Raw genomic sequence first — 14,628 nt, forward strand, 5'->3', positions numbered from 1 at the left:
GAGTCCGAAACTTCGGAATTTCATTTCATGGTAGGCCCCCAGTTCTTTATAAAAGCAAATGTCGTTTCGTCGTATCATCTGTTTACCGTCCACTGCTGAACTTAGACCTCTCCCATAAAAGGGGTTTTGCCAATAGTAGCCACGCTTAGAAGGTGGATTGGCAACCGCAGTTAGTTTGGTGATATTTTAAGAAAGATACTGCTGCCCATCCCTTGTCCATTAAGTACCCTTAGTCGACTCTTGCAAAACCTACGAGAAAGAAATATGTCGCAAATTTCTATACCGGCATGTGGTTTATCTCAATCAATTTTTTTTATTGCATAGAAGATAAATGAACAAACAGTTTACCATAGTATTATATTATCTGTGGCTTACCTAATGATAAGCAAACACCCGCAATATCAAAGAAATTACTCGTATGTAGGCAGTCTTTCAGCAAATTATACCAAATATTCATATTAGATTTTTTTTATACCAATGAGGTGGCAAACAATCATACGGCTCACCTGATGATAATCGTTTACCGCAGCCTATGAACGCATGCTGACCCCGAAGAAACTTCTTTAAACCCTTTTTTGAACGGCCCCATGTAGTAATCTCTTGGAAAAACATCGACAGGGAGTTTTATCCATAACCTGAGCGTTCGTTGGAGGAAACAGTGCGATGTGTTAATCAAATTCATAAAGACAATATAGCGAGATCTACTTAAATAGAATTGTTCAATTAATAAATGGTATACAAACTCCTTGTTGGCTCTTTACACAAAAAAGAAAAATAATGTTTTATCTGACATTTTTAATTGTGACGTTTTTGTACAAATTATAATAAACACATTCTAGATCACCGACGACTAGATCACAATCGACTTTTGTACAAAGTCTACCAGAGGGAGACTTTGTACAAAAGTCGATTGCTTGGGTACCTCTGTCCCATTCGTGTTTCAACCGTGAAGCAGAGGACCTACCATGAAGTATTTTCCGAAATTTCGGGGACGAACGAAACAGAAATTTGATGTTAAAATTACATAATACATGCTGTTTAAAATTATTAAAAATGTTAAAATATCGTTCCTCTGGACTATTAGGATAGTATTTACGATGAATGAAATGTTAAGCTCCATTTACTGGGTCGATTTTGATACGAACAAAAACACGAATTTAAGCCCGAAATTTCGGAATTTCATTTCATGGTAGACCATCTGTTGTGTTTGCATGGCTGTGTTTCGGTTTGAAGGGTGGGATATGGCGTGAATTTTCTAGGTACAGAGGAATAACACCTGAGTTCTCAGGAATGGCAACGCATGGGGGTTATCATGAGCGAAACAGTATACTCTGTTATGTCCATGGTGCTGCTCATGTCTATAGGCGACGGTTACCACTTTCCATCAGGTGGACCGTCAGCTTGTTTGCCATTCTAAGTTGTATAAAAAAAAAATCAAGATTCCACTTTATTTTTGTTCAAGAATATTATAGTAATTCAAATGAGAAATATTGATATAGGACATTTTGGATACATCAAGCTCCCGCTGTTCGTAGATAAAATGTTATCATTCCAAACATTGTGTTGTGCCTCCACAGCCCTCCAAAATTGTCCCCTAAATTTAAAAAGAGTACAACAATTTAGACTTAATTATGAGTGTAGAAAGGCTGTTTATTGTGTAAATCATATATTATTATACTAATATACCTACATTTAATGTAACTTTGACATTATCTTATTTATATAATAAAATTGTAACTAAACAATGTCCGTAGAAATTTATTTATTTATTCAATAGTACATATATATGTACATGGCGGACTTAATGCTAAAAGCATTCTCTCCCAGTCAACTATAGGGAAGTGTCAGAATACTCGAATACGCTACTAGTAATTATTGATATATATACATACTAAAATTGCATATAAAAACGAATAAATATATAAGAATAACAAATATACTTACACATATATGACATATACTATATTATACACGAAATTGAAAATAATATAAAGTACTTATTGCTCGAATAAAGTAAAAAAGTGAGCATGAACTTTTTTTTTTTAATTTATATTAGGGATCTTAATACAGATAATAGAAGTCAAAACAACATTCTCTTAAATTTTTGTCTGTTTGTCTGTCTACGTGTTTGCTTCTTTACCGCGCAAAAACTACTGCGCCAAATTGGATACGATTTTCTCAAACTGAATGTCTTGGATCGTGATAGCGTCATTTGGAAGTGATCTGTGTATTTCATTATCTGTTTGCCTTGCTTAGATAAAAAAAAAATTATCTATTCCTGCATCTGGTACTGTAAACCCCTATCACTAACAATTTTTTTTTATACAACTTAGAATGGCAAACAAGCTGACGGCCCACCTGATGGGAAGTGGTAACCGTCGCCTATACACATGAGCAGTACCATGGACATAACAGAGTATACTGTTTCGCCCATGATACCCCCCATGCGTTGCCATTCCTGAGAACTCAGGTGTTATTCCTCTGTACCCAGTAAATTCACGCCATATCCCACCCTTCAAACCGAAACACAGTCATGCAAACACAACTACTTCATGGTTGAAACACGAATGCGACAGAGGTACCCGAGCAATCGACTTTTGTACAAAGTCTCCCTCTGGTATTTCTTCCCTGTAATCCCGTAACGGTTTGTTCAATTTCTTTTATACCTACGTCACTTTATAAACATTAAAACTTAAATGTCCAGCCACTACACGAACCGGTTGGAAAGCACGGTCGTAAAGCGGATGATAATACCACCTCGTACACCGTGCAGGGGTGTTAACGGGCGAAATTAGTTTAAGAGAGTACATATAAACTGCTAAACGCATAGCATTTACACGAGTAAACATAATTTACTCAATATAATCTATTATATATTATAATATATAAACTTTTTTTCTCGTACTCAGAAAAAATATGATTTAAAAATGCTTGTAAACAAGTCTCAAATAGACTTATTAAAGATGATTTGAATTTACAGTATGGAATAAGCTTCCGTCTAAGACTTTTACACTGCATTTTAATATGGGTTTCTTCAAAAACCCTACCTACTACTAAGGTGTTTACTTTTTAAAAGACCGGAACAGTACTAATAACACCTTTATAGATAGATAAATACTCTTTATTGTTTCCTCCAAAAGATTACAATAGTAAATTTATTATAAATACAAACAATTACAAGAAATAATCACAATGAGAAAACAATGGGCGACCTTATCGCTAAAAGCGATCTCTTCCAGGCAACCTTTGGATAATATCAATAAGGGTGAAGACATGAATACATAGGTACAGATGTAAATGCGAACACCACTAGCACACTCATATATTAAGTCAAGTGTTACGCTCGCCTAAAAACGCTGCATGGAAAGAGGTAATAACTCCAGGCTGCATAATCATAAAGCCAGCTGGAGGCCTGGAGGCGGCACATAATCCACTGGGCGACATCGTAAAACACCTGATATTGCTGCACTACACACGGCTCTCTGCGCTGACGAGCAATAACTAGGTAAATCATAAATTGTTCTGAACATATCACACAGACCCGAATATATAGGTGAGAAAGGGATTGTTAGTAATGGAGACTGAGAATCCCATTGCTAGCAATATACCCAACCAGGTCGATCTCCTCGCGGTTCCCCCTGGAAACTATCATGGTTAATTCCTGATGAATTCATCATGATGGGCTAACTGGCCTGTTTTCATTCTCATCTATCACCGTTCACAGGTGCAGGTGGGCAGCAGCGTCCCTCTTAAAATATCTCTAAAGCCTATATGTATATATATATATATATATATATAAAAAGAGATAGAGAAAAAGAGAAGCTGGATTCTTGCTCCATACCATCCATACACATGTTTGAAGAAAGAAGACCACGCCACAATTAACTGTGATTTATAATAACGTAAACACATCTAAAAAAAGTGAACGAGAAGACAACATTGGTTGAAATAATAAAGAATAGAAGAGGCAAAATGCTGGTTCACCTTATACGGCATGACTTTTTTTTAAGAGCATAGTAGAAGGAAAAATAGAGGGCAAAAGAGGAAGAGGAAGACCGAGGAATAACTACATGGGACAGATAAAGGAAACACTAGGCGTCATGTCGTATAGAGAGATAAAGGATATGGCCTGGGATAGAGCTGGCTGGAGGAAGATGCATGAATTAATTGCACCAACAAGAGGAAACTCTTAAATGAAAACAAAAAACATATTTGGAGTTATTTAATAATTATATTATTATTATTAAGTTTATGTCTCAATTTCGCTTAATCAACTTAATGAATTTTAACTTACTGAGGTATTATTTTACAAAAGGAAAATGAAGGCCTCTACTAATAGTGGTCGATCCTCAGTACCTATTAAATGTTTAAGTTGGAATTAAGTAAACTGAATATTTGCCACTGACCTGTGACTGAACATATTTGATGATAATTTGTTATTATGCACCAAAAAAAAACTGGTAAATTAATCATGACGAAAGTAATAAAGAACTAAAGTCGGAGTAAACTCTGTCAGTTGCGAAAGAAGTAACAAAATCGGCTATAAATTAACGAAGGAAGGAGGAAACTTATTACAAAAGTCGTTTGCTTGGGTACGTCATTTTCTTTCATTCGTGTTTCTACCGTGAAGTAGTTGTGTTTGCATGGCTGTGTTTCAGTTTGAAGGGTGGGATATGACAGTGAATTTATAGGGTACAGAGTACATAGTCCTCAAGAATGGCAACGCATGGGAGGTATCGTGGGCGAAACAGTATACTCTGTTACGTCCACGGTACTGCTCATGTCTATACGCGACGGTTACCACTTTCCATCAAGTGGCCCGTCAGCTTATTTGCTATTCTAAGTTGCATAAAAAAAAATTAAATTAAATACTATATTTTTGATACTTTAGGTTACATTATTGTATCCATAAGTATCAAAAATTTAATAATAATACATTATTGCAATTTTTGTAGGATGTCTATTTTTTTTTTAAATATAAAACATAGCCTATCTTATTGACCGATAATATAGCTTTATATAAGTGAAATAATTTTTAAGACCTGTTGAGTAATTTTTGAGTTTATCCATTACAAACAATCAAACGTACAAACATATCAAATCTTGCCTCTCCATATTATTAGTATATACTTAAAAAAAAAGTAATATAGCACTATATATTTTAATATTCATGGATTAACGGAGAAATCCGTGTGTATCTTATGTCCTAAAGCGAGTTTCAAAGAGTATGCAATTAATTCCGCCTTGATATAGTGCCGCAGGTGTGAACGTCTCCTATCGCCATCGTACGCCACTCTCGGTCGCGGGATCTAACCAAAGTGATATTAAAGTTTATATTACGTGTTACCTATATTGCTAAGCACATAAGAATGTTTATAAGGCGGCCCTGCCTTTAACCGCAATCCTTTTAATACAGGGGTTCCCAAACCAAGATATGTCTGAGGGGAAAGGGATTGTTAGTAATGGAGACTCAAAATCCCATTGCTAGCAATATACCTAACCAGGTCGACCTCCACGCGGTTCCCCCTGGAAACTGTCATGATTAATTCTTCATGATGAATTCATCATGACAGGCTAACTGGCCTGTTTTCATTCTCATCTATCACCCTTCACTGGTGCTCCGCCAGCGTATCCCGTTAGCGCAGGCGGGGTTACCAATCCATTTTCATCCAACAAAAAAAAACCTATTTTGTCTCCTGCCCGCTTAGAGAATAATTTTTTTTAGCGCCCCCATTTTTTCACCTACTTAAAAACCACTATTACTTCAAAATCAACAAATCACCCCCCCAGCCTCTACACAACGCCCCCATTTTTTTCTGGGTCTCTTACCGCCTCCCTTTAAGCCTGCAGTGCCCACAAGGGGACGTTATCGCCCACTTTGGGAAAGGCTGTTCTGAGATCACGCGTGTGTAAATTTGATGGATAAAACCCTAGATAATTGTAATTAATTAACTATATTCATGATACCTTTCCTATGGATATTGAAGCACTCTTTTTAATATCTCTTTACAGGTGTTTCACCTACGACTACTTGTGGCAAACAAGCATACGGCCCACCATATGGTGAGTGTTTTTTTAATAGGTGAAAATGGCATGGTGACCCCGGCTACGCTATCAATATACATTGGCGGGGTACCAGTGAGGGGTGATAGGTGAGGATGAAGCAGGTCAGTTAGCCCATCGTGACGAATTCAACAAGAATTGTTCACGATGGTTTCCAGGGGGAACCACGTGAAGGTCGACCTAATAAGGCATATTGCTAGCAATGGGGCTATCAAACTCCATTGCTAACAATCCTTTTTCCCTCTATAGGAAATGGTTACCATTTTGATGAACCCCATGCTATAGTCTCTTGAAAAACCTCGGCAGCGAGCTCATTCCATAACCTGAGTTTTCGTAGGAGAAAACATCTCTGAAACCGTGTTGTAGGCAACCTTGTATGCATGTATTAGTGTCTGCGTACATGCATACGTACATGTGTGAGTGTGTGCGTGGGTACGTACGTGAGTGCATGGATATGGGTGTGCGTATATGCAAACGTACTTATGTGTGTGTGGGTACTGAGAAATCGGTTTACATACATCTGGCATACCCAAATTAATTGAGGTAGTTTAAGATGTTAAAAAAAGTTTAGAAAATTTATCTCTTATGGGAATTTAATGAGAAATAATACATAGTAATAGCAACATATATTGTTGAACTAAGCTTGCAATACAGTTACTTGACAACTAATAATAAATAGTTAAATACCTTTTTTTTTTAATATAATTTATATTGAATTTAATAAGAGGAATACGACATAAATACAAATATTTTAATTGTGCGTATATCGTATCTACGACCATTGGAATGTGAGACGGGATATTTAAACTGTTACACCACTAGGGTGGTCAAATACAATTGAAGTTTTTATGGCTGTGGTAGTTATAAAATCAAAGTTCCTAATATCTACTGAACTATTAGAATGCTGACAACTATTCTCGTTTGACTGGTTTTTCAAAAATATTAATATTATTAATGCAAAAGTTTCTAATGAATAGAATAATATTTAATGTCTGCTAAACTATCAGAATACCACAGTTAGATGTTTGTTACTCTTTTACGCTAGAACTACTGAACAGATTTATATAAAATTTAATACACAGGTAGGTTTTTTTTTTGTTGGATGAAAATGGATTGGTAACTCCGCTCGCGCCAACGGGATACGCCGGCGGAGCACCAGTGAAGGGTGATCGATGAGAATGAAAACAGGCCAGTCAGCCCATCATGATGAATTCATCAGGAATTAATCATGATAGTTTCCAGGGGGAACCGCGTGGAGGTCGACCTGGTTGGGTATATTGCTAGCAATGGGATTTTCAGTCTCCATTACTAACTCCTTTTCCCCCACACAGGTAGGTATCCTGACTTAGTACATAGGACATTTTATGTACTGATACAACTAGTAATTTAATAATGTTCCTCATCATAACAGCCTTTAACTGTCCACTGCTGGACATAAACCTCCCCCTTAGGGGTTTTGCCAGTAGTTAGCTTAAGAGATGTTTTAAGAAGGACGCTGCTGTCCATCCCTCGCCCTCCATTACTCGCTTCTTACAACACCCGCAAAAAAGGAATTAAAAAAAAGGCCTATTCTATGCCGGGACTACACGACGCTAATATTTCTATAATGCTCAATTTTTCAACACTTTCCTGGAAAACTGGCCGTTGCCAAATTAGAAAACAATTAATTAGTAAGTTAAATGAAGTTAATTACGACGTATTTATGACTTCTTACATAGAAATATAATTTGTCAACATCAAAGCTCCTGAAATGTCAAGTTTCAAAATTGTTCGAGTACATACAATTTATTATGAACAATTTATAACAAAATATTATCATCTCTAGCCATTTTGTAATTTAACTTTGCCGCCTCGTCATTCTGTCATAAAATATACAAGCCCGTTTATTACACCAAAACATCTAGTCTAAATTATTGTTTAGACTTATAAGGTTACCTTATTTATATAATATTGCAAATATTTATATATAAAATTTAGTTAAGGAACTAGGGAATATAGGTAACAATTAATTAATTTTTAATGGATGAAACTGTTTAACTGAACCATCGAGGTTAATTCTTGTGGTGAACTCCACAACTCATCTATCAGCCCCGCCAGCATATATCGATAGCGCAAGCAGAGTTTTTTTTTTTTAATGGGTGATAATGGAATGGCAGCTCCGCCTGTGCTATCGGTACACTGGCGGGGCACCAGTGAAGAATGATAGGTGAGGATGAAGTAGGTCAATTAACCCATCGTGACGCATTCAACAAGAATTGTTCACGATGATTTCCAGGGGGAACCACGTGGAGGTCGACCTAATAAGGCATATTGCTAGCAATGGTGCTGTCAAACTCCATTACTAACAATCCCTTTCTCCCCGGTCGACCACCTATTAGGTGATTTATTCTTGTGGAATTCGTTACAATGGATCAACTGGTCTACTTTCATCCTCACGTATCATTTTTCACTGATACCCAGCCAAAGTATACGGATAATACTGGTGGGGTGGGGTTACTATAAAGTTTCTAAAATAACTATCAAGTTTGTAACCCCAAAATCTTTTATTAATCAATCTTTTACAATCTAAAATAATGCTAATGATTTCGATTCCACCCTATATATATTCAAACCGCAGCATACTATATAAGGTAAGGGTTCAAACTGTATTGTATCAAGAGACCACAACTATTCACATCGCGAATTTGCAATTATAAAGGATAGAGAACAAAAGGTTAACTGATTTGGTTAAAATATCTCACTCGACCCGGATAATTAAAATGAAGGTATAGGAATAGATACGAGTAGATACAAAACATGTAAACTAATATTATATTGAGGAAAAAAGATTATTTGTAACGGATAAACTAAAGTAAAAATATTTCTTACCGATTTTAAAAGTTCATATTTGTAAAAAGCCATATTATTAGCATGTAACAGGTGCTATATATTATTCCCAAAATATAACTGGTTTGGTTACAATATCTCACTCGATCTAGACAATTAAAATAGAGATCTATGTAGATAGATACAAAACATGTAAACTAAGACAAAAAAGAAACTATTTGGGATGGATAAATTAAAAACAATACTTTTGACCGATTTTAAAAATTCTTTAACCTATAAAAAGCTAAAATATCAGCGTATAACAACAGCTATATTTTACTTCCGAAATATAATTGATTTGGTTAAAATATATCTCTTGATTCGGATAAATAAAATAGAGATCTGTGTAGATAGATACAAAACATGTAAACTAATATTATAAAGAGAAAAAGTAATTTAAGAAACATGGTGAGCTCATCTCCTTTAATTTTTCTTTCATCATCATCATCATCATCATTTCAGCCATTATCCGTCCACTACTGGACTAAGCCTTCCTCATCAGACTGCCATGCCAGACAAAGGGTCCTGAGCCACCTGCATCCACTGACTCTCTGCAATGCATTTCAGATCGTCGCTCCATCTAGTGGGGGGTCGTTCTACACTGCGTCACTTTTCTTTACTTTTATTTATTTTATTTTTTAATTTCATTATCTATCATTGTCTACAATGGAAAGAAACTAAGTAAAACTACCTTACTTGCTTTTATTATCCGATGCTAAAAGAGTTACTAAGTTTATTAAATCTGAAGTCAAATTTAAATTTGGTGAAAACGTATATTTCTTAAAACATACATAATTATGAAATTTATATTAATTAATTAACACGAGAATATAACAATTACAAACAAGCAAAAGTACAATACGATATTTTGAGTTATCGTATGTATAATTATTCTAAACGAATTAGCTACTGAATTCTAAATTAATTAAAAGTTACGTACCTCCCTGCCCGATGTTAAATACAGTAGATGGAACCTGGAATAAAAAAAAAATATATTTTTACAATAATCTACTATTACAAATTAGAAAATTTGTTATTGTTTGTATGAATAAATTTTTTTTTTCTTTACTTAAAAATTACAAAATGTATTTAAATCATATTTAGTACACGAATAGGTTATGTCCTAACATAACACATAGAATAATTTATATATTAATTTAATAATATAAATATATATATATATATATATATATATATATATATATATATATATATATATCAACATTTCGGCCTTTAACTATCTATTGCTGAACATAAGCCTTGCCCTTGGGGACTTTCGCAATAGTTGCCACGCTTGGCAGGCGGATTGTCAACGCTGCTACCCATCCCTCGCCCTCACTTAGTCGCCTCTTACGACACCTTTAAGAGAGGCAAACAACCGTCTGCTTGTTTGCCCACCTGATGATAATTGGTAGCCATCGTGTTTAGATGTTATTCCTCTGTACCCTGTAAATTCACTGTCATATCCCGCCCTTCAAACCGAAACACAGCCATGCAAATACAACTGCTTCACAGTAGAAACACGAATGGGACAGAGGTACCCAAGCAATCATCTTTTGTACAAAGTCTCCCTCTGGTAATCGTTGTATTGTCATTAATCATATATTGAACCGATATCGATATTAGATTCAAGAGTAGACCTTATACTATAAAACTTGCTATAATATAAACACTGCATCTTGCTATAATACACTCATACACACATGTCATATTAAATTTATTTTTCCTTTGCATGTATATAACATATCTTGTGTTGTCTTCTTTCCTTTCCAGAGAACTCGACTGAATGATTTATCTACATTACTGAAAAATGTCATAATATAAATTACACGGAGTCTTCTCTAACCTTGACATTGGCAGAAAATCACCGTTGCTTCTACGGTGGAAGCCATTATTAAAAAAAGAAAAGAAGAAGAAGAAACACTATATCAAAATATATACAGGAAATTTCACTATATTTCCCGTATGTCCACTTCCCATCACATGGACCGTTAGCTTGTTTGCTATTCTACAGCCGCGTGCTTCAAAATTTGTTAACCGTTAAATCAGCCGTCTACGGTTAAATTAGTAGTTAAGATCAAAACTGACAGGCAACATTTAATTTAACATAAAACTATATTTTTTTACTACAGTCACATTGTGTATTTAAATTAACCTCTAAGGATAAATATAAACAGATAATGGTTGAGATAATAATGATGTTGTTAAACATAAATGTATAATTTGCAATTTTATAAAAGATTTTTTAATGAACAAAAAGTTACCTGTAATTGTTATTAAAAATTTTAATTTATTTTCTGCGTCGAGTGTACCTTTGTATTTTGTAATTTAATTAATTAACTAGTCTTGTTTCTTTATGTTAAGATCAAGTAATCTCAATCTGTGATGTAAAAAAGTAAAATTGTAAATATATTTGGGGGCCATTTGTTATTTTAAGAAATTGTGGGTAGGCGACGATAACATAGCATGGAAATACGAATGCATATTTTGTCTACCTCAACAATATTTTGATATAATACTATTGCAATTTATTAACTATATATTATACATAATTATATAATGGTTTTGTCAGCAACACGCGCGCAATGCCCCTGGTACTGCAGACGTTCATAGGCTACGACAGAGAGAATACATTACACTAGTACCGCTTACCATCAGGCGGGCTTGCTTGTTTGCCGCCTTAGTGTTATAAAAAAAAAAGTATAAAAATTGCATTTCATTCGGTAAACCATTGGTTTGTATGACCTTTACCATAGTTACCCTATTAACTTTTCAATCTATCTATTCTAATTAAGAGCTGCGCTCTAGTCGGTGGAGCTCTTGCCACTCACTACGATTTCCAGCGGGTCTCTTCACCTCTTGATACGACACGACACCAACTCCTTCCTTGATCTGCCTGATGTAACTATGTCTCGGTCTCCCTCTCCCCCTCCTTCCTTCTATCTTACCTTCTATTATAATGTTCATAAGTTCGTCGTGTCGTATCAAGTGTCCCAACATTTTTCCCCTTCTGTCCTCAATAGTTCTAATAATTTGTCTTTTTTCCTTAACCCTAAGCAGGACCTCCTCATTGCCAATTCGATCTTTTCAATAATGCACATAAAAGTTAGGTTTAAATGCCAGTTAGTGTAATTATTAACTATCAAAATTAGGGGGGAAAGGGATTGCTAGCAATACACCCTACCAGGTCGACCTCCTCGCGGTTCTCCCTGGAAACCACAGTGGTTTATTTTTGTTCAATTGGTCACTATGGGCCAACTGACCTGCCTTCATCCTCACCTGTCACCCTTCACTGGTACTCCGCCTGCGTATACCGATAGTGCAAACGGAGTCACCGTTCCATATTCACTCATTAAAAAAAAACTATCAAAATTATTATAGTTTCGATGCACTCGACTGTTAGTATCGTAAAAAAATATGACCACAACAAAGGATGAAAATTCTGCAACATTGATATTTTTAAATAAATTAATTAAAGACATACAACACAGCACAACCTACGTCCATGTCTCTGCTGCCGATGTCACATAATTACTCGACAACAATACTAACAATTATCAACTGAATAACAACTTTATTCCGTCCATAAAGAGTATAAAATTAAAAAACAACATCACATATCACCGAAAACGAAATCCAGCCATCAAACCTCCGTACATCGCCACCTACTCGTAACTACAGCTTGCAAATTAATTTATAGCCAGAGGGCATCTCCCTTGCATGTAGGGTTACCATTTTCAAATTTCATGAGACCCGACAAAGACCGGACATCAAAAAAAGTCTGAACATTTTAAGTACAATATGAAAAATGTATGTAATATCACGCCCTACACGCTGTTTACATGACTTATGTTTTATTTTAAAATGTTTTAACATAAAAATGAAACGCTCCTTCAGCATTTTTTCATCTAAATAAAAAGCGGACGGACAAGAACGTGTCCGGGAAAATCCGGACGGATGGTTGTCCAACTGGCAGGCTTGTAAATCTTTGCAGCATGTCCTAATGTTTGTACGAACGCTAAGTAATTTAGATGAATTGAGGGATACACGAATTCGTGATTGTTCGACCCCTAGAAAGACGGAAGCAAATAAGATTGTTGCTTAAATATTGTATACCCATAAGCTAGGTATGTTTATCTTACTTCCTTTGGGGTTTTTGGGAAATCTTTCTTTAGTAATACTACCTATAGTAATAATGTAATGGTAATAATAGAATATCAATTCCTTTTTTCAACCAACTTTAATTAATAACTTTAATTTAATTATTGCTGCTGGTATTCGAAATTTTATTACATGTCTCTTTGCGTCCATATATTTCCCATACAAATTGGAATAGTACAGAAAAAAATGTAATGTCTAATATGAACCGTAAATCTGTATTATTGCTAGAAAAAAATATAAGAAATCCACTAGTATATACAGTACTTGAAGATTGTATCTCGACACCGTAATTCATTAACGTAGATTGCGCAAAGTGCTCTCCTATCTAAGCACCGTTTGACCTACATTCTGCGCTGCCCTGTCTAGTCTCCATTTACAATTAATTCACCTTTTCTCTGTGGTGTACTGGTTGATTAAAATAGAAAAGACTTGGAAAGATTAAGATTATCGTTTAAAGGACAAGTCAAATGACATTTTCTTTCACTGTAGTTACTCTTTTCCATTCCTATGTAAATTTTTGATTAGATTTGTCATATTTCCTTGTGTGTGCTATGTATGTATTTATATGTGTATGTTTATGTAATTTATATGTATATATATATTATAGTAAGTAGTTCAATAAATTATATGAATTTAATATTTTTGTGCATTACAGGTTTTTGTATTTTATGCACGAAAAATTATTAATTCACTCTTGCGCCACCTGCCCACTTCTATCTGTCCTCCTTTAACCAAAGGTTGTCTGTAAGAGATTGCCCTAGCGATAAGACCGCCTTTTGTACCTTTATGTGTATATTTCAATCTGTATTTATGTTACTGTATTTCACTTGAATTATTCACTTGTCATTGTATATTTTTGTTTATGGTGCAATAAAAAGTTAAATAAATAAATAAAATTATTCTTATAAATAATGAGAACAATTTAGATTACAATGTTTGATATAATCTACCCTGTATGAGGGGAAGGGATTATTAGTAATGCGAACTGCCGAACCCATTGCAAGCTATATATACTAACAGGTCGATCTCCAAGTGGATCCCCCTGGAAACCATCGTGGTTAATTTTTCATAAATTCATCACGATAGATTTTTTTTTATTACAACTTAGAATGAACAAACAAGCTGACGGCCCACCTGATGGAAAGTGGTAACCGTCGCCTATAGACATGAGCAGTGCCATGTACATAACAGAGTATACTGTTTCGCCCATGATACCCCCCATGCGTTGCCATTCCTGAGGACTCAGGTGTTATTCCTCCGTACCCAGTAAATTCACGCCATATCCCACCCTTCAAACCGAAACACAGCCATGCAAACACAACTGCTTTACGGTTGAAACACGAACCAAGCAATCAACTTTTGTACCTGTGGTCTAAACTGACCTGCTTTATCCTCACTTACCATCTCTCTCTAGTGTCTCGTCAGTGTATACCGATAGCGCAGGCGGGGTTACCATTCTATTATCAATTATAATAAAAAGTACCCTATATACATTGCAAATTAAATAAAAAGTGTTTTTACTGAACTAAGTGTTATCTT

General features: G+C 35.2%; 1 long non-coding RNA gene across 1 annotated transcript in view; it reads right to left on the reverse strand.

The window, feature by feature from the left end:
* The window catches only part of LOC128201656 (uncharacterized), a 107,476-nt gene that overhangs the window by 40,842 nt on the left and 52,006 nt on the right, over positions 1-14,628 (reverse strand). The window contains exon 2 of the long non-coding RNA XR_008253358.1: positions 9,869-9,902. This is a non-coding gene — a long non-coding RNA (uncharacterized LOC128201656). The remainder of the gene's footprint in view (positions 1-9,868; positions 9,903-14,628) is intronic.

The sequence above is a fragment of the Galleria mellonella genome, unplaced genomic scaffold, assembly GCF_026898425.1.
Source record: "Galleria mellonella isolate WM207_F2 unplaced genomic scaffold, CSIRO_AGI_GalMel_v1 utg57, whole genome shotgun sequence".
NCBI lineage: Eukaryota > Metazoa > Arthropoda > Insecta > Lepidoptera > Pyralidae > Galleria > Galleria mellonella.